The sequence below is a fragment of the Marmota monax genome, unplaced genomic scaffold, assembly GCF_021218885.2.
Source record: "Marmota monax isolate L192 unplaced genomic scaffold, Marmota_monax_Labrador192_F-V1.1 WCK01_AAM20220418_F8-fsc00012, whole genome shotgun sequence".
Classification (NCBI taxonomy): Eukaryota; Metazoa; Chordata; class Mammalia; order Rodentia; family Sciuridae; genus Marmota; species Marmota monax.
In genome coordinates, this window is record NW_026695227.1 from 2093657 (window position 1) to 2118248 (window position 24592).

A 24592-nucleotide genomic window follows, 5' to 3' on the forward strand; every position below is an offset into this window, starting at 1 on the left:
AAGTGGAAAAGAGGCTGAAGAGAGAGAGGAATCGAGAAGAAGCACGGAGGGAAAAAAGTTGTGCCTCGAGGAATCAAAGTCTGAAACTCATCATGAACTAAAGCCAAAGACAGGAGTCTGGAAGATGGAGTATAAGAAGAGGAAGCCTGGGATTTTGTACCTTGCAGGAGGTGACAATATATCTTAAACTGTACAGGGGTAAGCAGTGAAGGACAGCTGACACTATGCCATCTGTCTTGTAAAAGTAAGGCACTGGCACCCTTGCTTGACTAATTCCAATCAGCACTGCTAATTTAAAAGCATATGTCCCCAGAGTTCAGCCATCCTACAGGCTGACTGTCTGCAGTCAGTCTAAAAGGACTGCAAGCCAAGTGGGTCTAGAGGAAATGAAACTCAAATTAATGCAACTGTCAAGTGAAGAGACGACAGATTTCATTGTTCTCCCACAACTTTTTAGTAGTTTCCTAAAGCTAAACCATTTGGACTATTCTTAATCAGCTACTATTGCCAAATACTGTATAACCAAACATAGGCTGCCTATGATCAAAGCTCCAGTTCTTCCTCAGCCTGCACTGCCTCTGTGATATGAAACATGACAGGCAGCCTAGAAATTACTACTTTTGGGGGGAGGGGCCAGGAGACTTGGCCATACATGTAAAGTCTCCCTGGTCATACATGTAAGTAAACAAGAGATATCAAATTGACTAATGTCATTAGCTGTTCAGAATCCCTTACGCAAAAGTCACAACCTTCAGACTGATCAAGCAAGAGAAGATTCTGGCACCTCAGATGCTCCAAGTCTGGGGAAGAGCTGGTTTTGGTGATAATCCTAGTGAGTTTTTATTCTGACCTTCTCAGGGATCTATGCTTGAGGTAACTCTGCCCAGCAGGGAAAAGCTTCACATAAAGTACAAAGAGGTGCCACATCTCCGTGTGGGAGCGCCCCTGGTGCAGGTCTGCCCACCCTACTCAATTGTCCACGACCTCCTCTTGGTTCTGTTCTTGTCCTAGCCTTTTTCATCTTCAGCGTCCTCATCCCTGCTCCCGTCTTGCTCCTCTGGGTCTGTTTTATTTCCCCCTTCTGTCTTGTCCTTCTTCTTTTGCTCTGAAGTTTCCTCTTGCCTTTCCTTCCTGCCTACATGCTTCCAGAGCTGCTTTTGAGAGGGCAATGAGCCCCTGGAACGTCATCTCTTCTGTGACCAAGAGCACATCACTGGCATTGGGCCACCTGTGCTTCCCTTTCATTGCAGAGTGGTTGGCACAGGATGTGGCATCCAGCAGTGACAGTGGTAGCTTTGGAGATGGTCTCTGGGCCTGCTTGATGATCTGGTGGTGACCGCATGGGGCAGGTTTAGGTCCTCTGGCCTCTGCCTCTGCTGCTGCAGGGGTTAGTGCCTCTTCAGCCTCTGGCCTCCTTTTCAGGCAGCCACTGAGTCCCCACTTCCTGCATAGCTCACTCAAAAGATTGGTTTCTGATATCCAGATTCCACCTGGATTTTCTCGGGCTGCGAAGGGCTAATTATAACTACTATTTTGACAAAGGAGATTAAATACATATATTTAATGAAAATGGTATAATTGAATTTTTGTATCTCCCAAGACTGTATTTAAATAATTTCCAAATTTAAAGAAAATCTATATCAGACTATGTGTTTCTTGATTTGGCATTTATTGATTTAGGGTTTAATAAAATATTACTTCTGCTTTTAACACAACTATCTTAGACGAAGAACTTCCCTCATGTCTCAAGTTTTCTTGTTGCCAGTGCAAACCAGCATTCTTAGCTGCCGACCCAAGTTTCTGCTTTGGGCCTTTCCCCAGGGCCTCTTGTTATAGTGGATGGAGGCTTCTTCACTGTCTTTGATCTTCTCTACCTTTAATAGGGATAAAATAGATATCTTGTTTTATTAGTTTTCTAAGGTGGCTATAACAAAGTGTCACAAATCGACTTGCTTAAAAACCAGAAGATGTTCTCTCTCTAGTTCTCTGGGCGCTAGAAGTCCAAAATCAAGATGTCAGCAGGAGCATCTATAGGAAAGAGTCTCTCCCTGCTTCTTCTTGCTTCTCGGGGTTGCTGGCAATCCTTGGTCTGTGGGTGCCTTGACAGTCCAGTTTCTGCCCCTTGTCTTCTCAGAGTGTATTCCCTCTATGGCTATGTCTGTTTTTCTCTTCTGAGCAGGATACCCATCATTGGATTAGAACCTGTGCTAATCCAGAATAACCTCATTTTAACCAATTCCATCTACAAAGACCCTATTTCCAAATAAGGTCACCTTCTGAGGTTCTGTGTGGACATGAGAGGAAAATATTCAATTTAATATATATTCCCTGTGGCATTTCTGCCCTCAGTTTCTAAGCTACAGGTACAATGAACCCATTTAAATATACATCAGCCTCTTCCTATTGTACCTGACGTACTTCTTACTAAAGGCCTTTAGCTGTTTATAAGGGAGTAAAACATTCTTATTCTGATCTTTCCCAAAAAAGGATGAAAACTTTTGGCTAAAAGGGCAGAGGCAGAGATTGGTGCTGCTCCATTGAATTGGTTCCTCAGCTCTCTTAACCAGGGGTCTTGGATATCCAAGGTCCTATGGTCATGTTCACATTGGTGGCAAAGAGACAGAAACTCAAGGACCCATTCTCCTGACTCTCATTCCAGCACTATTTTTTCCCCTATTGGTTATTTTTAGTTATACCCAACATTAGGATTCATTTTGACATAATTATGAAAGCATGGAATATAATTTGCTCTCATTCAGTCTCCAGTATTTCCCCTTTCTCTCCTTTCCTTCCTACCCCTATTTTCTTCCCTCTACTATACTGATCTTTCTGCTTGTATTTTTTTAAATTTAGTATCTTGTGGATATACATGAAAGTGAAATACACTGTGGTATATTCATATATGTACACAGGAAAGTTAGGTCAGATTCATTCCACTGTTCTTCCCTTGTCCCAACTCTTCTCCCTCCCCTGAAACACCTTCATCTAGTCCACCAATCTGACTTCTATTTTGATGGATTCTGCATCCCCCCACACCAAATTGTTTCCCTTTTATTTTGAACTAGCTTCTGCATGTCAGAGAAAGATAGTAGACATTCAAATGTCTACTTGGGGGTCTGACTTATTTCACTTAGCATGATAGTCTCTAGTTCATCCATTTACCAGAAAAATGTCATAAGTTCATTATTCTTTATGGCTGAAAAACACTCCATTGTGTATATATACTGCATTTTCTTTCTCCCATTCATCTATTGAAGAGCACCAACATTGGTTCCATAGCTTGGTTATTGTGAATTGTGGTGCTATAAACATTGATGTAGTTGTATCCCTATAGTATGCTGATTTTAGATATTTTGGATCTATACTGGGTTATGAGGTGGTTCCATTTCTAGTTTTTTAAAGCGTCACCATACTGCTTTTCAGAGTTGCTGCACTAATTTGCAGTCCCCCCAACAATGTATGAGTGTACCTTTTTGCCCAAATCCTTGCCAACATTTATTATTATTTGTATTCTTGATAGTTTCTATTCTGACTGGAATAAGATAAAGTCTCAATGTAGTTTTGATTTGCATTTCCCTAATTGCTAGAGATGTTGAAAATTTTTGTGTATTTTTTGGCCATTTCTATTTCTTCTTTTGAGAAGTCTCTGTTTAAGTTCTTCTGCCCATGTATTAATTGGATTATTTTGGATTTTTTTTGGTGTCAAGTTTTTTGCATCCCTCAAATATTCTGGATATTAATGCCCTATCAGAGGAACAGGTGGCAAAGATCTTCTCCCCTTCTATAGGTTCTCTCTTCATGTTTTTAATCATCTCCTTTTCTGTATAGAAGCTTTTTAATTTGTTGCCATCCAATTTATTGAATTTTGGTTTTATAGGAATCTTGTTAAGGAAGTCAGTTCCTTTGCTGACATGTTCAAGAGTTTCTGGTCTAATCCTAGGTCTTTCATCCAGTTTGAGTTGGCTTTTATGCAGTGAGAGATGGAGGTCAAGCTTCATTCTTCTACATATGGATTTCCAGTTTTCCCAGTACAATTTGTTAAAAAGTCTATCTTTTCTCCAATGTCTGTTTTTGGCACCTTTGTCTACTATAAGATAACTGTATTTATGTGGTTTTGTCTCTTTCTTTTACTCTATTCCATTGGTTTTCATGTCTGTTTTGGTGCTAGTACCATGCTTTTTTTTTAAATTATAGCTCTGTAGTATAATTTGAGGTCTGGTATTGTGGTGCCACCAGCATCACATTTTTTGGCTCAGATTTGCTTTGGCTATTCTGGATATCTTATTTTTTTCCAAATGAATTTGAGAACTTGTCACGCCACTGTCTTATACCAGATTCACGAGGAAATAAATAATACATTCCTATGATGTAGTATTTATTTGTTCATGACAAATTTTAAGTTGTTTTATTTCTTGGCCTGAGCCTATGCATTGAAATATCAACATGAGAAGTCATGAGAATCTATATGGCCACTGACAGATGTGTGAGCATCATTGTCTAGACCTGTTTTCCTCATGACATCTGAGACATTTTGGCTCCAGCCAGAGTGTCTTGACTACCAACCAGGTACCCGTCTTCTAATTCTTGATTATTTCCTCCTGAGACCCTTCCCTTAATTTGTGAGTGTCAGGAGCCTACACCCCAACTACAGAGCTATCATCATATTGCTACTTCTGGGGTACACTCAGAATGCATGGGCCTGCTAGGGCCAGTTTTGCTATTATATGGGGACAAAGTGGCTTTGACCTCTTTCCACACTCTTTCATGGACTGAACAATCATCCCTCCTCTGGCTATTCAACACTCCAAAAGGCTTGTGCATTCACCCCTCTATCTGAGTATTTCTAGATTTGTTAAATTTGTTAAACATTTTATTTTCAATACTCCTGCTTCCCTTTGTCTTCCTATTTTAAAAAATTATCAAAGTGTATCTTTCTAAGCTGAATGCTATGGGCCACTTTGTTTAGTCTATTTGTATTAGTATTCTACTGTTCTCTTGCTTGTACTAGCTCCCAATTGAGCATGAATATACCATTTCCAACCATTTCCAGATCATTAATAAAGCTGTGAAGAAAGACAGGTCTTACTCCAAACCCTGTGGCACCAATTAGACACTTACCCTCAAATGGGATCGTTGGCAATTTATCATTACCCTATGGTCTTTCAGCCAGTGTTTAATCAATGAGGCTGGGTTCCTGTCCAAGCCAATTTTAAACTAAGTTCCCAAGGAAACTTTCTTGAGACAAATTGCTTTTTTGAAACTGTCTATTCACTGGTAGTCTTTCCAGCTGCTTAGTTTGGAGCACACAAACCTGCCAGACCATTTCTTTGCCTCTAAGTATTTTTCAAGGTAGGAGCATTCATCTCTTTTCACTTTCAACAACCTTCTCTCCTTAAAGGAAAGAAAGTTGAAAGAGAACTAAATCATTGCGATCAGCTCCCTTCTGTATTACCAGTGACTGAAATGTTGTCTGGATGGGTATAGAAAGAATAGCACATGGTCTACTCTGAATAAGGCTTTGGTCACCCAGTTCTGCCACCCCAGACATACCTAGGTGCACAGCTCTCTAGAAAGGTCCTATAAAAGGAAATCAATGACATGGGTGGATGTCCACCAAGCTCAAGGAGTCTGAGGATCAAATCACAATTAATGAGCATCAATTATGCTTTAAAACTTATATCAGAGTTGTCCACACAAACCTAAAGACATTATAGCCTACACTCTCAGTGACTTCAAATCTAGCAGTGGTGGAATTGTAAACTCAGTACCTGGGCTATCCATCTTTCAACTCTTGTGAAAATACCCACAGTTGTTCCCTATTAGGGCTTGAGGTAGTAGAGGACCCTAACATTTATAAATACATTTGAAATTATATTACCTGGCATGACAAAACTTCTAATATTTTTCAAATTAATACTACTCCCAACTGGGTTAGGCTATCAGAGAATGACAGGTGCTAAAGGTACTTTTCTTGGGGGAATTATGTAAATAAGCTTGATGGGAGAAGCCTGTGTATTAGAGAGTTAGCTCTAGTGGTAAGCACATGCCACATTCGAGACAAAAACAGGCAGGAAGCTCCAAAATCACCTTCACCAGAGGTCTTTGCAAGTGTGATGTTAGAACCTCTACATCCAAATCACCAGAGTGAGTAAGATGAGCCAAGAGAGCCAGCCAGGAGCCATACCTAGAATCTTCTGATCCATAGTTTAACTGGTGATCCATTGCACCACTGACCTTCAACCCACCTGAGTGAATAAGATGTAGATTTCTGTCTGGTATCTTAGACCTACTCCATCACAGATTCTGAATATGAATCTGCATTTTAATAAGTGCTTAGGTTGTCCTAAATCAGGAATTTTTAAACCTGAGTTCCCAGGTATGTTAGAGTATGTTTCTCATACTTTACTTGGCATAAGGCTCATGTGGAAAGTGGAAAAATGTAGGTCCTCAAGAATATACTTCTTATAGGTTCTTCCCTAAGTGTGGGATAGGGTGAGGGACCTGCCTATGATTTTAATCAGCATCTTGGATCTCTCTGATGCAGGTAGTCCAGGGACCTAACTCTGAGAAATCCTGGAGATGGAGATTCTGTGCCTGAATCCCCATCTTCCAGCCCACTCCTGACTTTGCATGCCTGTGCCTCTGTGCCATTTTATGGTTAGGAAGATCAGAGTCCAATGGGTTTCAGTCCAGAGCAAAGTTAATATGCACTGACATAGAGGCAGGTAAGAAGCCTACAGCTAAAAGACTTGCCAGATATAGGCAAGAAAACTTACCAGTTCCAATACTTTCTTGTGCCTATGTGTATGCAATTTAATAAAAGAGAGACTGTTAACCAGCCACTGAAGAAACTGCTCCTTCAGGTGAGCTATTTGCTACACAAATGATGCATAAGCCCTGTCCCAGCAGAAGTTTTGATTCGTTTTTCTTACTGCCCAGCCTTCAGGCATTATTTTAGGGAAAGCCAAGTTTAAAATTTAAATAAATAAATAATAATAATATTTATATTACTAAAAATCTACCTCTGAAAATACACTCCTCTGTTTTCTGACAGCAGAGGTGCATGTCCTGAAGCCTCTGAACAGTCTCCCATGGAGGACCACTTCTGCTTCCCTCCTTATGTAACTGAAAGACAAGTGCAGGCTGTATTTGCTCGCTCTCCTGCGATTTATAATTAAACTGAATATTTTCTTGTATACACGATTTCACAGGTGTTTAACCTAGCTCCCATTGTGTTCCCATGAAGCACTCAGTTTATTTTTTTACTTTCTTTTGTTTCATTTTAGTGGTGGTCAGGTTGGTGAAGAAAAAATAAAACCCCAGGAAAAAAAATATATTTTTTAGTTATAGTTGGACACAATACCTTCATTTTATTTATTTATTTTTATATGGTGCTGAGGATCGAACCCTGTGCCTCACATGTACTAGGTAAATGCTCTACCACTGAGCTACAACCCCAGCCCCCCCAAAACATTTTAAGGTCCAAATTTTTGGAATCTCTGCCAAGGACACAGCACATTGGCGTGGGAAGAACTCGGCTGTGGAAGCTGGAAGATCCCAGCAATGGCTCCCACATGACTGGGAAGGCTGTGAGCCTCAGGCTGTGAGCAGATGGCCTCACTCCACTTGTCTGGGGAGGCTCACTTTTTCTCAACCTAGTCAGCAGAATTCAGTACCTTTTCCTTCCCTCCCGGTGAATCCACCCATGCCACAAGGATTGCAGAGCCAGGAGATTTTGTATAGTGATGGAGGAGGGTTTGACATGGCAATGAAATCTTCTAACTCCAAGTCTCGTCCCCAAATGTTTCATCTTCCTGCTCCTCAACAGGATCTCTGCTCCCTCTCTGCTTCCCATGGTGCTCCCACTCACTGGCTGAGTTTTCTTGGTCTCCTACTTCCTCTCTCTCCTGCTTCTCTGCAGGCCACTCAATCACTGTTCATTGCTTGACCCAGCTACACCTACAGCCTCCAGGGGCACAGAAAACAAGGAACCATCCTCTTCCCTCACCTCGTCCCTCCCTTTACTTTGGAAAACACAAGTGATTCAGAAGTTAGATATGATTTCATAATGACCTCAACTTTCACCCCCTTTTTAAGAACTTTTAAGTGAATTCCAGCCGTGCTCATGCTGATATAAAGGGTGAGCAGGTTTACGTAACACACTAGAAAATTTGAAGAGGCCCAAGGCTGGAGGCACTTCCCAGGGTCTGCCCCCACCCCAATGCTCAAGAAGTAGCATTTCCCCGTGTCCTGAGTCCATGCTAGGCACAGGCCAGAGAGGCAGAGCAGGAAGGACAGATGGACACTCTAAAAAGGGGAAATCATGCCTATTTCACAGGGCTGTCCTAAAGACCAAGTGAAATAACATCTACAAAAGACCAAATGGTCTGTCTTGCACTCAAGAGGTTAAAGGAAAGCTCTGCTGTGTACACCTAGACACAGTCTCCCTGCTGGTTAACTTTCCCAGCAAAAATAAAGTGTGACTGATCCCCCTGGTATGGACACCCCATGAGGCCAGGGATTCTGTCCTGTGTGTTTCTCACTACGTATCCATTGTATCTAGAATATGCTTTGGCATGAAGCAGTGGTTGGTATGCAGTTGTTGAGTTGAATGAAAGAACAAATATATGGGTGAAAGCCTGCAGACAGCAGAATGGGCTCAGACAGGTGAAATAATGGTTCAAAGACTTGCAGCGGTGTGGCTGTAGAACTGAGAAGTTAATTTGGTCTCTGTCCCACAGCACAGTGTCTTTCTTGTGCCCCATGATCAGCCATAATCCAGGGTGATCTGATCTAAGGGTCAAATCTCCAAGAACACAGTCAGGAGACGCTTGGAGTCTGGCACTCAGCAAGGATTAAAAATTATCATGTCTCCAGTGTCTTAAATGGATCTTCTTCATGAAAGCCACTTTATTTACTATCTCTTAGCCATACTGCCCTTCCTTAAGTTCTTCAAATCTACTTCACGGCCTTTGCACATGCAATGCCTTAGAACACTATTTACCTGGCTCTGCCTTGACTAAGTTCTTTTCATCCTTCAAGCCTTAGTTTACATGAGCTTTCTTGAGAATCCATCCCTACTGTCTGCTATGGTCTAAATATTTGTGTTCCCCTCCCTCCAAATTCATATAGAAACCTAATCTTTAGTGTGATAGTATTAAAAGATGAGGGCCTTTGGGAAGTGATTAGATTATGAGGGTTCTGCCTTCTTGAATAAGATTAGTGCCCTATAAAAGGACCCTAAAAAGCTCATTTGTCTCTTCTACCTTAGGAAGGCACAGCCAGAAGATACCATCTATGAACAAGGAAATGGTGAAGAACCTCACTAGACACTTGACTGTTGCCTTGATCTTGAAACATCCCAGCCTCCAGAACTGTGGACACTAAATTTCTATTTTTTTATAAGTTACCCAGTCAGCCTGAACAGACTAAGACTGTATTCACATAGAAATTTTTTCAGTTATTTTTTTCCATTATTTGCTTGTGATTATTTGTTTAGCTGTTCTCTTCCTATATAGGGCCAGGGCATTTCTACTCTGTTGACTTTTGTATCATCAGTGCTAACACAGTGTCTGTAGTGAATGAATCAATAAACAAATCTGTTATCCAATAAAAGGCAAAGGGTTTTGGGATGAGGCATCTTCCCATCAGTTATCCTAGTGACTATTTGAATATGCAGTGTTTCAAGGAGCAACTCCCAGAAGGTAACGGGCTCTTTGAGCCAACCCCAGCTTGAGAGAGGAGCCTTCACAATGCATTCTATGATTGTGAGCTTTTGTTTAGGTCTGTTTCTAACTCTTCAAGTAGATCCCAGGCAAATGACTTGATATGTCTTCATCACAGCAGAAACCCAGACAAGGAAATTATATGCTCTACTGTTGGTTCCTACTTACAAATTAAGTGTAGCAAGCTGTGATAACAGTTGTATACATATTCAATTGGAGCCTTATTGGGGCATCTTTTTAAATTTATATCCTGTTAGAGTACATAGAACTGGAATTTAAAAGCTATTTTAGATCACAGTGAAAAAAAAATATTTACTGAGAGCTTATGCAGTGCCTAGCCCCAGGAAAAAAAAGAATATAGAAAAGTCCCAAGCCCATGGGCTCTGTTCTCAAGAAGCAGACTATTTAGTTAGATGAACACATTTTATACACAAGATACGATTATACCTCTTAATGCATGCAATGAACAGGATAGACACTAAGTACGATTGAACTTAAAGGAGGAGAATAAATGTGTGCTGGCGTCTTAAGGGAAAGGAATGTGAATGAGGTGAAATTTAACTGGACTTTGAAAGATGGGGGAGAATAAATCAACATATTTATTGAGTGCCTACTGTGCATAAGATATGACACTAAATACTATGGGGGATACAAAGAATTATAAGACAGGGTCTTTGCCCTTGGCAAGTTCGTGATCTACTTGTAGAGACAGGACATAAATCAGTGAGAGGTTAAATAACATTATGAGAGATAAATAGCCACCGAGACAATGGCAGCATAGGAGATGTCACGGGGCGTTGTGGGTTTAGTTACACAATGAATGATATAGACCACAAAAACATCAGAGTTCAAATAGGTGGGTTGGAAAGACTCCTCAGAAGATAGAGGACTGAAACTGCAGTTTGAAGGATGGGTAAGAAGGTGATGGAGGATGATGGGGCACATTACCAGGGAGGGAGAGTGGAGAATGACCTACCTGCAGAGGCAGGGTGGGAAAGTCTGTCAGAGGAAAATGAGTGAGCCAGGCTGGTTAGAGCAGATGAAAAGTCAGAAGACGAAGTGTTAGGAGCAAAGCTGGGAGGAGCATTAAGACTGGACTATGAAGGTGATCAAAGCTAGCTGCTGAGCTTACACATCCCCTCCACACCATTAAAAGCCACTGAAGATTTTGCTTAGGGGCATGATGCTTAGAGGTGGATCAGACATGCGTCTTGAATGTTTCAAACCTGGATTTCAGGAGGATTCAGTGACGCCTGCACACTCATGTACCGAGCACCTGTGATTGGCCAGATGTGGGCCTATCCAAAGATGCAAAGATTAGTAACATAGGGGCCCTGCAAAGGAACTGAACAGATGCTTCACAGAAGAAATATAAATGGTCACCAAATATATGAATGAATATTCAACATCTCTAGCAATTGGAGAAATGCAAATGAAAACTACACTGAGATTCCACCTCACTCCAGTCAGAACGGCAATTATCAGGAATGTAAGTAATAATAAATGTTGGTGAGGGTGTGGGGAAAAAGGTACACTCACACATTGCTGATGGGACTGCAAATTGGTGAAACCACCCTGGAAAGCAGTATGAAGATTTCTCAGAAACTTGGAATGGAACCACCATTTGACCCAGTTATTCTACTCCTTGATTTATATGCAAAGGACTTAAAATCAACATACTATGGTGACCGCCATATCAATGTTTATAGTGGCTCAGTTCACAATAGCTAAGCTATGGAACCCACCTATAGGTGCCCTTCAACAGATGAATAGTTTAAAAATTATATATATATATATATATATATATATACACATATACACACATACACATATATACACAATGGAATATTACTCAGCCATAAAAAAGTAAAATTAATGGCATTTGCCAGTAAATGGATGGAACTGGAGACTATTGTGCTAAGTGAAATAAGCCAATCCCCCAAATCTAAAGGCCAAATGTTCTTTCTGATATGTGTATGCTAACACACAATAAGGAATGGGAGAGAATAGGATTTCACTGGATTATACCAAAAGGAATGAAGGGAAGGGAGGGGGAGTAGGAAAGACAACAGAATGAATCAGACATATCTTTCCTATTTCATATATGAATATGCAACCAGTGAAACTCCACATAATATACAACCACAAGAATGGGATCCTAAGTTATACTCCATGTACATATAATGTGTCGAAATACACTCTACTATCATGTAAAAAATAATATAGGGCCCCTGGCTTCAAATTTCTTAAGTGTAAAGTGAGGTAATGCTAAGTAAGCAATTTTAGCAATTTTAGCAATTTCAATATCTTCCAGAAACAACAGACAATATCATAGAGAGGAGTTCAGGAATCAGGAGGGGGAACTTCAGATTTCAGCTGTATGGAAAGGGAAGGAAAACTTCAATTTAGGTGCATAGAATTCAAGGTAAAGGAGGGATTTTTTTCCCTACAAAAATGTTTAGAGGGCAAAGGCAAACCTAAGATTTAAGCTCAGAGCAAGGCTCAGGAGGAGGGATGCAGATTGTAGAGGGCACAATCTGTCACTCTTCAATAGTGAGGTGGGGGCTGCTTTGCAGAGTTCGAGGTTGGGGTGATGGAAAAAAAAGCCCTTGGAAGGTTGTTATGGTTTGGATGTAAGGTGTCCCCCAAAAGCTCACGTGTGAAATAGTGCAAGAAGGTTCAGAGGAGAAATGGTTGGGTTGTGAGAATCTTAACCCAATCAGTGAATTAATCCCCTGAATTAACTGAGTGGTAACCCAAGTGGTAGGGTGTGGCTGGAGGAGGTGGGAATTGGGGGTGGCTTTGGGTATATATTTGTATCTGGCCAGTGGACTCTCTCTTTCTCTTCTTTCTGATCATCATGTGATGATCCTCTGCCACACTTTCCTGCCATGATGTTCGGCCTCACCTTGAGCCCTGAGGAATGGAGCCTGCGTTCTATGGACTAAGACCTCTGAAACTGTGAGCCCTCAAGTAAACTTTTCCTCCTCTATATTTGTTCTGGTTAGATCTTTTAGTCAACAGCAGCGAAAGAGCTGACTAAAACAAGGGCCTCGTCAAGCAACCAATCCTCTGGTCTTGGGAAGTTTTGACCCAAAACTGGATGACCGTGTTATGAATATCACACAAAAAGATTCCCTAAAGCTGGTAGAAAATTGGATCTGTTAAAGAGTTTCAACCCTGGTGTTTATTAAGAAGAGTGTTGCTACTAATAAAGTCTAAAAATTTGGAAGTTTATAAATGATTTCCCCTGTTATAGTAATGAATCAAGAACATCAAATTTCTCCAAAATAATACTTTTTAATTTACTGACTGCATTTAAGTATGGTTCCCTGAGTGAGAAAGCAGGGAAACTTACCTGAAAGCTAACTTACTTGGAAACTGGAAGGTAATTCCCAGCCCATGGCAGGTCCCCCAATATCTGTGGCTTATGTGACTATCATTGACATTGGTGTGTATGGTTGAAAAATGTTGGGTGTGTTAAGCAAACCACAGGTTCTCTTGTGACACAATATTTCTGTGGCACTGTGCTGTGATTTAACAATTAGAAGATTAATTGTTAATCTTCTAATTGTTAAATTAGATTTGTATACAAATAAACTAATGGAGGCCTTTGTGAGTATATGTGATTTCCATAAAGCAGGAAGAATTTTTCAGGATCAAGTCAAAAAAGATGACCAAGAGATTGGAAAATAGAGTGGCCATTTCTAGAGATGAAGGTATTAGGGGTTTTAGACCTTTTCTTTCCTCTGGATACAGCTATCCACACCTCTGTGTCAAATTTCTCTCTTTGTACCAAGTACCTGACTAAATCTTCCATTTCTTGGAGTTTTGATGCTAATCACCCATGGATCACTCTTTTAGGGCCCAAACTCCATCGATGACATCTGCTGCATCTCCGTGGCAGATGATGTGGTGGACCTCCAGTGAACAGCAGCCTGTGTGTGCCAGGGGATAGGGCGCCGCCAGCCGCGAGTGATGAGTGGAGAAGAGATGGGAGTGTGAGTGTTTCCTGTGATGGTCCCAGCCTTCTTTCCACCCACGGGGACAGTGTGCTTCCTCTCTCTTCCTCAGAAGAGCAAGTGGGGTCATTGCTTATTGAGAATCGTGAGTATCTTTTTTATCCAAAGACATCAGCAACAGAAACCAGGGACTTGAGTCCCCTATCGTTCACTCTGCCAATTGTCCCTTGCTGTATTCTCTACTGTTTGTTTTCATCCATTTATAAATAACCTCATGTTGTGGTCAGGCACTTCTTTTAAGCATTGCTGGGGCCTTGGATGATGGTTGTCTTCCCTCGACGGGCTCTGCTGAGAAAATGCCAGAGGAACTTCAACAAAAACTCCCCCTCCTACTTGGCCTCAATCTGGACTCCCTTTCTTTCTTTCTTACCTTCTATTGGCTTCCTGCTCTCTGTTTTCCATCCCATTGCCTCCCCCAATATTCATGTTCAAAGACGCTTTGAACACAACAAGAATACTGCCAGAGCTAATTATAACTGCACATGAATTTTGTTACATCATAAATTTCTTTCTTATCCTGAATATCTCAAATTGACCTTTGATCAATAAAGAGAATTAATGTGATAATTTCTCTCTCCCTTTTCCCTCTCTTTGGTTTCTACTGAGGGGAACATTTTTTTTTTCCCATCCCTGTCTGTGTGTCTTTTTTTAAGTTCCCTGTCCCTTGCACCCTTATTTAAACCTAAAATATTGGTGAATTCTCACTTCAGGCTCCGAGTTCACTAGCAGAACAGTTCAGTACAGATGGAGGCCAAGGCAGATTCCTTAAAGGTCAGCAACAGTGAGGTGTGGAGGCTAAAGTGCAGTGAACAAAAGACGCTAAATGACTTGAACATTCTGTGGGATGTGTATTTTGGGAAATGATCCAGGACAGTGCCCGAGGTGAGCAGGATTCCGTGGTGGTGTGTGTGAACTTGCAGTTGGTCTGTGTTGAGCAGCCCGCTGCAGATCTCAGTAGCAGCTTGATCTCAGGTGTGACCTTAACTGCGCTAAGAAGTTTCCTATTAAACAGGGGTAGTGACAATTCCTATCTCAGAGGGCTTGAGGCAGAACTTAGCTAAGAGTTATGAAAACATTTAGCATGGTACGAGGCACAAGAACTTGATCCACAAGTGGTAGCCATCACTCTATGTAATCCCTTTCTAATGCCTTCCCCTGGTAGGCAAATCGTGACCACTATTTCTTCAACAATCTCCTTGAGAAATTCTTGGTGCATGGAAATGATGTTCAGAACTCATCATAAGCCTTAGGAAAAGAAGGAGTAAAGGCAAGGACTGTTTGCCCTGTAGACAATGCCAATAACTGAGTTGATATCAACTTAGGAAACTTCCGCACTGTCCAAGACATTAACCTGCTTGCTGTGGGCTTGTCTCAGTGATATGTTAGTATGAGATGTGTGTGTGTGTGTGTGTGTGTGTGTGTGTGTCAAAGGGAATATTTTTTATTGCTGTGAGATTGGTGCCTGGTACAAGGCCTACCAAGGGCTAGGGCGAGGACCTCTCCCCAGGAGGCTGGGGTGAACTCTAGTTCACAGTCTGAGAGGTGGAGGACTGAGGGGCAGAAGAGGTCAAATTGGAGGTGAATTGTTTACATCAAGAGTTGTGCTGCAGGGAGGCTCCTAGGACATGAGAGCTCACACCTGGGCCCCAGGAGACACTGCCCACAGTTGGAGGACTGATGCCTGGAGGGCTTCCGGGGCCAGTCTGTGTAAGCTAGGGAAGCAGAGAAGTCATCAGAGAGAGGACTGCAGCAGTAGCCAGCCATGGACCCCTCCCCCTGCCTTCTCCCCACTTCAACAGCACCAGAGGAGTCAGGACGAGGGCAGGAGAGGTGGCTCAGAGACCAAGCAGAGTCCCAGGTCCCAGCTGGTTAGGGCTTAAAATGTGTCTTCAAAAAGATATGCTTATGTACCTCAGAAAGTGACCTTATTTGGAAATAGAATCTCACAGAGGCAATGACATTAAAATGAGGTCATTAGGGTAGGTCCCAATCCAATGTGACCATGTATTTCCTAATGAAAGGGGAAATTTGGACATAGATATACAGAGGAAAGACGAGTGGACAGACATAGAGAGAACGCCAGGTGACGATGGAGAGATGCTGCTGTAACCTAGTTGGGGCCATGAACTGGAAAAGGCAAGAGAGCTTTTAGAAGGATCACAGCCCTGATTTGGGGCTTTCAGCCTCCAGATTGTTGAGACAATAATTTTCTATTGCTCTCAGCCACCCAATTTGTTGCACCTTGTTACCTCAGCTTCAGGAAGCTTCTATGAAGCTCAAAGCTTTGCAGGTGGGAGGGGAAGGAGGTGTGATTTAAGTCCATTGATGACTGAAACTTTCACTTGAGCTGAACTTTAAGAGCCAAACATGACCAAAAAGTTATAGAATCTACCAAAATTTTATCAAAGGATGTGCTCTGTAGGAAAGGGTGGTTCTACAGAGCATAGCTGGAAGCAATGACTGGAAAAAACACAATTATTTTACGCATACACCCCATCACGTTCAGACTGCACAGCAAACCGGTTTCATACAGATCCAAACATCCTCTGCCCACCAGATGCTTGGGAATTTTGCCAGGATTACTCTCAGGCTGCATGCTGGTTTCCATGACAATGCATGTAAGAGACAATCCTATAACTACCCAGTTTGCAGACTAGGAACTGGTAGTAGTTTTAAATGCTATACCTGCTAATGTTTTGTGATTAAACCTGATGTTTAGTGATGTACCCTTGGGACCATGAATCACCGAAATCTGAGAGAACTCAAGAACAATAATGGAACTCATTCAATGAATCCATTTACATTACAGGTAGAATAGAGAGAAGACCCCTTTCCATGTCTTGTTTTTGTGATTAGATTAGTACAAGGAAGCTCCTTACCCAAGAGAGTCTCTACCGTAGTCTTATTCCCAGTGTCCTTTCCCAAGCTTGAGTAAGGTAATGGGCTTTGTTTCATTCCCATTTAGCCCACTGAGGTGAGCCATTATGCTTCTGCACAGTCCCAAGAGGTTGTGGGCTATAAGCCAAGTTTCAGGGGTGGAGCATCACCCAGGATTTCTACCCCTCTTCCTCCTGGGGAGTGAGGCAGGGAGAGAAGTCTCATCAGGGTGGGAAGTCAGCTATGTTCACCCTGCAGGATCTCAGCAGGACTTATTACTGCAATTAGCACTTTGTCTCTTGCAGGGCAGTGAGGGCAGCTCAGCTAGGGCCTCCTCATCACAAACTCTAATTTTCTTCACCTCACAGGACTGGAATTATTTAGAGTTATTTTCCTGATTCTTTGATTCACTAGACGGTTCTTGTTGGTATGCAATGTTGAGCATTGGTAAGTTTGGAAATACTGGAAACCCTAGAAGAAGAGGCATTGAAGGAGACAGTGAGGGATGGTAGAATGGCTGGGGGAGGGCACAGAGACATGTCTGGGACTACCATGGGGTCCCCAGGATAGAAAAGAAGATGATGTAACCAGGACTCTGAGCAAGGGAAAGGAAGCTCTCCTATTTATAAGGCTACCTCTTTAACAGTTATCTTCAGACACCCCTGGGTGCTCTTGGTGGGAAATCAAGTCTCTCCTTCTTAAGACCTAATCTTCCTTCCCATCACAACTGGGCCATGGGTGGTTGAGTTTTGGATGTTTATTCTGACTTATTAGTTGGCTCTACTGGTGAAGGAGGAAGGGCCAGACGGCAACCAGAATTAAAGAGGTCTATTTGCTTTCTATAAAATAAGCTTCACTGTTGTGAAATGCTTATATCATTTCAAGAAACTCCTCTGGATCATTTTTTCTCCCTCTCTGACTTTACAAATTGAGATCTATTGACCATTGCCCCTTTCCTATCTTCTTTCCTTGGCTTTTAGGACTTCACATTCATCTGGTTTTGCCCTCATCTCTTGGGCGGCTCATTTTCCATTCATTCTCTGCTTCCTTTGCCCCTACCTGTCCTTTGAATGCTGTTCTCTCCCAGTTTTTGTTCTTAGCCCTTTGACATTCTTTCTTTCTGAGTTTTTTTCCATTCATTTCCTTACTGATGATTTTCTGATCTCTATTTCTAGCCCAGGAAGTGTTTTCAACTCTAGGCTCAGAATTCCATTTCTTATTCAAAATATAATTCCATCTTTATATAATGCAAACACTTGCAGTAGACACACCTAAAATCTTCTATTCCTTCCCACTCTGCAAATCAGACTTTTCTCTTCTATTATCCCAAATTCCACCAGCTAGCAAGATCAGAAATGCAGGAAGCCTTTCATAATTTCATATTCTAACATCACACCCACCAATCACCCAATCCTAATAATGCCACCACCTAACTAGACCTTGTCTGTCTCCATCTACTTCTCTATTCCAATGCCACAGTCCAGATTAACACTGACTGGCATCTGAGGGGAATGTTAGATGTGTGGGTTCTCCAAGTTGGCTTGGTTTTTTTGGTATGTATCTTGTTTTGTTTTGGTATACTTTCAAAACATCATTTAACTGTATTCATCATTTATTTAGAGAGAAATTGCAAAAAAGCAACACCCATGGAAGGAGCACTAAAGCCAAGAGAGTTGACTTCAGAGAGTATAAAAGAGTTAGCCTACAGGCTGGGAGGAGAAGGGGTAGTTAATGGTACCCAAATACAGCTAGAGAGGAGTAGTAAATTCCGTTTCCCACAGCACAAGAGGGTGCTGATAGTTCAAAATAATTTATTGTACGTATTTTATAAAGAACTAGAAGCACCCATAGATTTCTAACACACACAAAAAGGATATATATTTAAGCAGAGAGAAATGCTAATTACTCTGATTTGATCAGTACACATTGTGTGTATATAATAATATATACATGACACATACATATGTCTATACATACACAAACATATTATATATGTCAAATTATCACACTTGTATATTTCCTTATGAAATTATTTACTTGTCTTGCTTTTTATTTTTATTTTTCTAACTTTTAATTTTGATTTGTAAATTAACAGATACACACACACATATATAAATATATATATGAGGTACAAGTGATGGTATGATTCATGAATATGATGTGGAATAATTAAATCAACTAATGGATATATCCATCACCTCAAATAATTATTGTTGTTATTAGAAATTTACTGTTGATGATTTTGAAATGTACAGTACATTATTATTGACTATATTTTATGTGCTGTGCAATGTATCTCAAAGAAAAAGAAAGCTTATTCCTCCTAACTATAGCTGTATATCCTCTCTCTGACCATCATCTATCTTCCCATCTTCCATCGGCACCCACCTAGGGTAAACACTATTCTACTCTCTGCTTCCTTCAGTTTGATTATTTTAGATTTCATTATTGGTAAGAACATGCAATGTTTGTCTATCTGTGCCTGGCTTATTTCAGTTAATATGCTGTTCTCCGATTGCATTCATGTTTTGCAAATGCAAAATCTCTTTTTCTTTTAAGGCTTATTAGTATTCCATTGTGCATATATATCACATTTTCTTTATCCATTCTTTTGTTAATGGTTGATATCACTAATCATCAGGGAAATGCAAATTATAACCACAATGAGATATCATCTCACACTTGTCATATTGGCTATGTTTAAAAAAAAATGGAAGATAACAAGTGTTGGTGAGGATGTGGAGAGAAGGAAACCCATTACACTATTAGTGAGAATGTAAATCAGTGTAAATATTAGGGGAAACTATATGGAGTTTTTTTTCAAACAATAAAAATATCATATGACCTATTGATTCTACTTCTAGATATTTACCCCCAAATTTTTAAATCACTTTGTCAAAAAGATGTCTGCAATCTCAAGTTTATTGTAGCACTATTCATAATAGTCAAGTGAGGGACTCAACCTAAGTGTCTAATCACAGATAAAACAATTTATCTGCTGTAAGTTAGCTTATGTCCTTTGGTAAGGTTTGCAGAGGATGCTTGAGGCCGGGAGATGGCTCCATGATCATAGAGATTTATCAAAGCATTACTTCCAGTCACATAGACTTCTGCTTGGGAAAGCATTTCTAAACATAAAATTATAGCCAATTTATGGCTTTTCCGTGAATGTTTTATAACTTACTGATCCTCACTACCAGGTCCTTCTAGCTGACTCCCCTTAATTTGGTTCTGATCTCCTGGAGTATGCATTGACTTCCTATTGGGTCTATCTCAATTCTTGCTGTTCTTCAAACCATTTTTCATAAGACAGAATATTTTCCAAATGCATATCTGAGAGTGCCACTCATCTGAGAAACCACATTGCAGAATTGAAAGAACTTACACTATGTTTTAAACTCTACAGCCTGCTTCCTCAGCCTTAGGGTCAGGTTGAATTGCAACGTGACTTACCTAGCATTTGTTTTCTGAATGTAGCCTCGTCTGTAACCTCACATCCTGTCTCTTTCTCTATACTCCAGCCATATTTATCCATTTTCAATGTCCAGATATGCCATTTTCTTCTACTCTGGGTATTCATGAATTATTTTCTTCTATGTAGGACATTTTGTTCTCCATCCTTTCTTTTCCTTGGCTAACTTCAATGCATCCTCCCTATATCAGTGTAAAACTCACTCTTTCAGTGAGTTTGTCCCTAGACAAGATTCATCACCTTCAGTTTCTATGTACTTTCCTTATTATTATAACACCAATTCTTTACATTGCTATCACTAGTTTAATTTTCTCTAAGTTTCCATAAAGACAGGGTTCATGACTATCTTATATCCTTTGTGCCTAACTAGTAGCTAACAAATGCTGTACTCATTAGAGAAAGAATACCTAAATGAATGTATGAATGGCTGAGTTAGTGTCCTTACTTTATAGCTTATTATTCCCTGGACTCCATATCTAATTGGCAACCAAGGCTGGTGTGTTCTAATTTTTACCATCCCTCATATGCTTTCCCTCTTCTATCTTATAGTTGGATCATGACAGTCATCTCCTACTTGCCTTCAGTTTGGCACTGCATTTAATCTCCATATGGACATCTGAAATAAACATCCATGTCCTTTCCTTTCTAGTCCACTGTATAAACATTAAAAACCCTTTTGCAGGCCTGATCAATTTCTGCAACTCCATCCCCCTCTTTCTCATGACCTAGCAATGCTGAATTACCTATAGTTCTTTTGAATATTCCAGAATATTCTATGTCTTCTAGCTTCTTTCCAGCTTTTATTCATGCTTAGCACATCTCATGCAATTTTGTGTACTTGGAGAAGCCTTATATACTTTTAAAAACTCAATTTGAGGGTGCTTCTAGGGAGTTAGTTTGAACCCTTCTTTCTTTGTGCCTGAGATGAATTAGTGGCTATCATAGCCTGGATACTATTTTTTTGCATGCATTCTGGTTGTCGGAACCTTTCTACTCTTGGGGCAGAGGCCATAATCTGATTCATTTAATATTCCCAGCAACTAGACCAAGGCTGGCACATTTTGCTGAAAAATGCAGGTGATCCACAGTATTCTATGCATTAAGGAGCTACTACTCTAAGATGTTCAGCATGTTGAACTAGCATCCTGGCAGACTTATCTAGAAAAGTAGCTATGAACTCCTTTCTCCTATTTGAAAGTCTGAGCAGCCTAGGACTGAACTGAGAAAGGAATATATTATAATTTATCCCACAACTTATTTGATGAGGTCTCCCTTCCTGCTGACTCTTACTTGAGCATTTCCTGAAAGGTAAAATCTTGAGTCCATTTCTGCCTTTTAATGATATATAACTTTTTCTATTTCCTAATGCCAGCCCCTAGGAAGGAGGAAGCTTAGCAGTAGAGGCTTTCAAAAGGTTCCAAGCAGTAGTTTATAGTGAAGGGCTAGACTTCCATGTTATTAGTGGTATTGGTCAGCCATGGTGGAGATGCAGGGTGAGATATCAGTGGTGGGCCCAGGGAAGGGGATGGAAATAAACTAGGGGCATGAGGGCCAGGTCTAGAGAGACTGACCTGGCTATAGAACTGACCCTGCAAGTAGTCACACAATAGCATAAGTACTGGTCCTGTCTCAGATTCTGAGATGGCTCTTTAAGACGTTTACTCCCCAAGGAGTGGGTATGACAGAGAATCTCAGAGCTCAGGAGTACAGTGACTTGGAAGCACGACTTGTCTTTCCTGCTTGAGTGAAAGCCAGAACTGTGACTGGAAATAGGTTCAGCTCTATACCCCTTTCACTTGGAGCCAACCCCAATGTGAATCTGAGGATAAAGAAGAGTTAGGGCTGGGTCTAGGAGGGAATTTTCTTTCCAGAAGCACAAAGTACGTTCTGGGTGCTATGGAGCCCACTAAAGGAACATGCAGTTAAGGGCTGAATTAAGTCTAGGCTCCTCTCACTGATAGAAACAGGGCCCCAAATATTACATTCTTTGTTTCTCAGTTGTCAGGAAGGGGTTAGATCAACCTAAAGTTTGGAGTTCTTTAGAATATTTGTAATCTACATTTTATGTTAGAAGTTCTGAAATCCTAAATGGCCAAGAGCATATAGTAATTAGGAAAGTTAAATTTAAATCAAGATGCAAGTTATTTGAGCCCATCCAATAAAATTTGAGTAAGTTAAAAATGTTTTAAAATAAAATAATCAATGTTGGCGAGGGCACAGTTGAACAGACCTTCTAGCACATTCCTGGTTTTAGATTGGTGCGACCATTATGGGAAGTAATTTGTACATTCATGTCAAACCCCTTTAAAAAGTTCATCCTTGAATGAGTATTTACTGGTGTCTATTCAACCCTCATTTCTGCCTTTCTCCTTCTTAATACAGTTCAGGTCTTTGTTTGGATATCATCCTTCTCCAAGAAACCATTTATTTGCAACTGGGGAAGTTGATCCCCTCCCTACCTTCCTGGATGTCTCTGATTGGCTTAAAACTAGTTGGAACATCTGAAGCGCTGGTCCACAGTGTTTGATTGGTGCATGGGTACAGGGTGTATATTCTAATAAGGGTGAATTCCAAGACTCTTGCTTGGAAATCTGAATCAAATACCTTCTCTCACTCTGGATGTGGCTGAGAACATTGATAGCCCTGTTTGTGGCTGGTAGCCATCCAAGTTTGAGTTTAATTTTCTGCTATTTGCCCCTTAAAATCTGCCAACTTTGACCCAGTAATTTCACTTCTAGGAATATTTCCTAACAAAATAATCATAAATTCATACAAAAAACCCTAAGTACACTATGATTTATAAGAGGAAAAAAAAATAGGAAACAACCTACATAAAGTCCTCAAATGGAGGAAGGTTAAATAAATTATATTGTGCTCATAGGAGGAAATTTTATGAAACTATTACAAATCATGTTTCTGAAGACTATTTAATGACCTTGGAAAATGCCCACAGTATAGCATAAAGTATAAAAAATAAGATGTAAAATTGGATTCACATAATGCGATCCCATTATCTTATTTACATATAGAGAGATTGGAAGGAAATACACCAGAATATTAACAGTTGTTTATGGGTTATTTTTACTACCCACTTTATAGGTTTTGAACATTTAATTTTTTAAAATGTGCATATATCACTTTTATATCAGACAAAATTTGATAAACATGACCAATATTTTTACAGCTTTGACCCTGGGACAGAGACCCCAAAGGTGACAACATGCTCATTTTTTTTTTTTATTTTGCTGAGGTATATATTCGAATCATGCATACCCCTACAGGCTACTATGATGAAACATTGTAAACTCAGCCACCCTTTATGTAGGCCAGGCATTTTATGGAGCTCAGCCCTGGAGAGAAATTAGGCTCAGGTAGAGCCAAGGCAAAATCTGTGACTCGACACAGTAGCAAATACTTCTCACCAGAAGAACAGAATTAGTGCCCTTCTTCTTCTTGGTGTCAGGCTGAATCTGAAGTTGTGTCTCCTGTTTCCGGACTCTCCCCTCATGATGCACAGGTTTAGAATTGTCACTGCATTTTACAGATGGGAAACCAAAATGCTCTGGGAAGTGACTCACCCGTAGCCAGACTGTGATATAGCTGCAAAGAAACAGTTTAGAACCAGGGCCATCTGCTGCTCCGATTAGGGGCTCAGTGCCCAAGGTAGCTTATCTCTTGGAGCTATTTCCCACAGGCTGGTGTTGAGGGCAACATCCTCTACCTAGAAGGCCTGGCTCAGTGCAAGACATCTCCATTTAATCTCAACTGACTCAGATAGAGTCTGAGGAATGTAGTCTCAGGGACGTCTGGTTGAGAAAACCATGGTAGGTGAGAGGGACTCATGTCTATCTGAGTTTACTTTCTCTCCACTATCTGCCTCCCCTTTGCATCCTGCTTTCTTCTGAAAGGGGAACGGGAGATCACTGTTGTATAGTTATCAAGAACATTTCCTCTGGAATTGGGTTGATTGATTTGAACCGGGGTACTGTCATGAATTTTCTGACTTTGGAAAAGATACTTCTCCTAAGTCTCAGTTTTCATATTTGTTTATTAGGGACAATAATCATACCTCACTCATAAGTTTGTGATAATGGAATACAATAATACATGTAAGAGTACCTGGTGCATAATGAAGGCACAATAAGTTGATCATTTATATTACTAGCAAGTAGTAGCTGGAATGGGTTTGTAAAATGGTGCAACTTCTTCTGAGAACCATTTGGTGAGTTCTAGTAAAGTTGAGGACATACATACCCTATGACCAAGAAGCTCTTCTCCTGGGCATCTGCTTGCATAGGCATAAGAAGCAGATATAGAAATGTTCATATCAGAAACATTTGTATTCACAAGCTGAGAACAATTCACATTTTCATTCATTCAGGAGAATGAATGACTCAGTATGTAGTCATATAATGAAATACCATAGATCAGCTAAGATAAGAGAGCTAAAGCTATATAGATCAACATAGATGAATCTCATGAATATAAAGCTGAGG

The 24592-nt window shown here is 40.6% G+C and overlaps 1 pseudogene; it reads right to left on the minus strand.

Moving 5' to 3' along the window:
* Positions 1–969: 969 nt before the first annotated feature.
* On the minus strand, positions 970–24391 carry LOC124087129 (DNA polymerase epsilon subunit 3-like; annotated as a pseudogene).
* Positions 24392–24592: the final 201 nt, after the last annotated feature.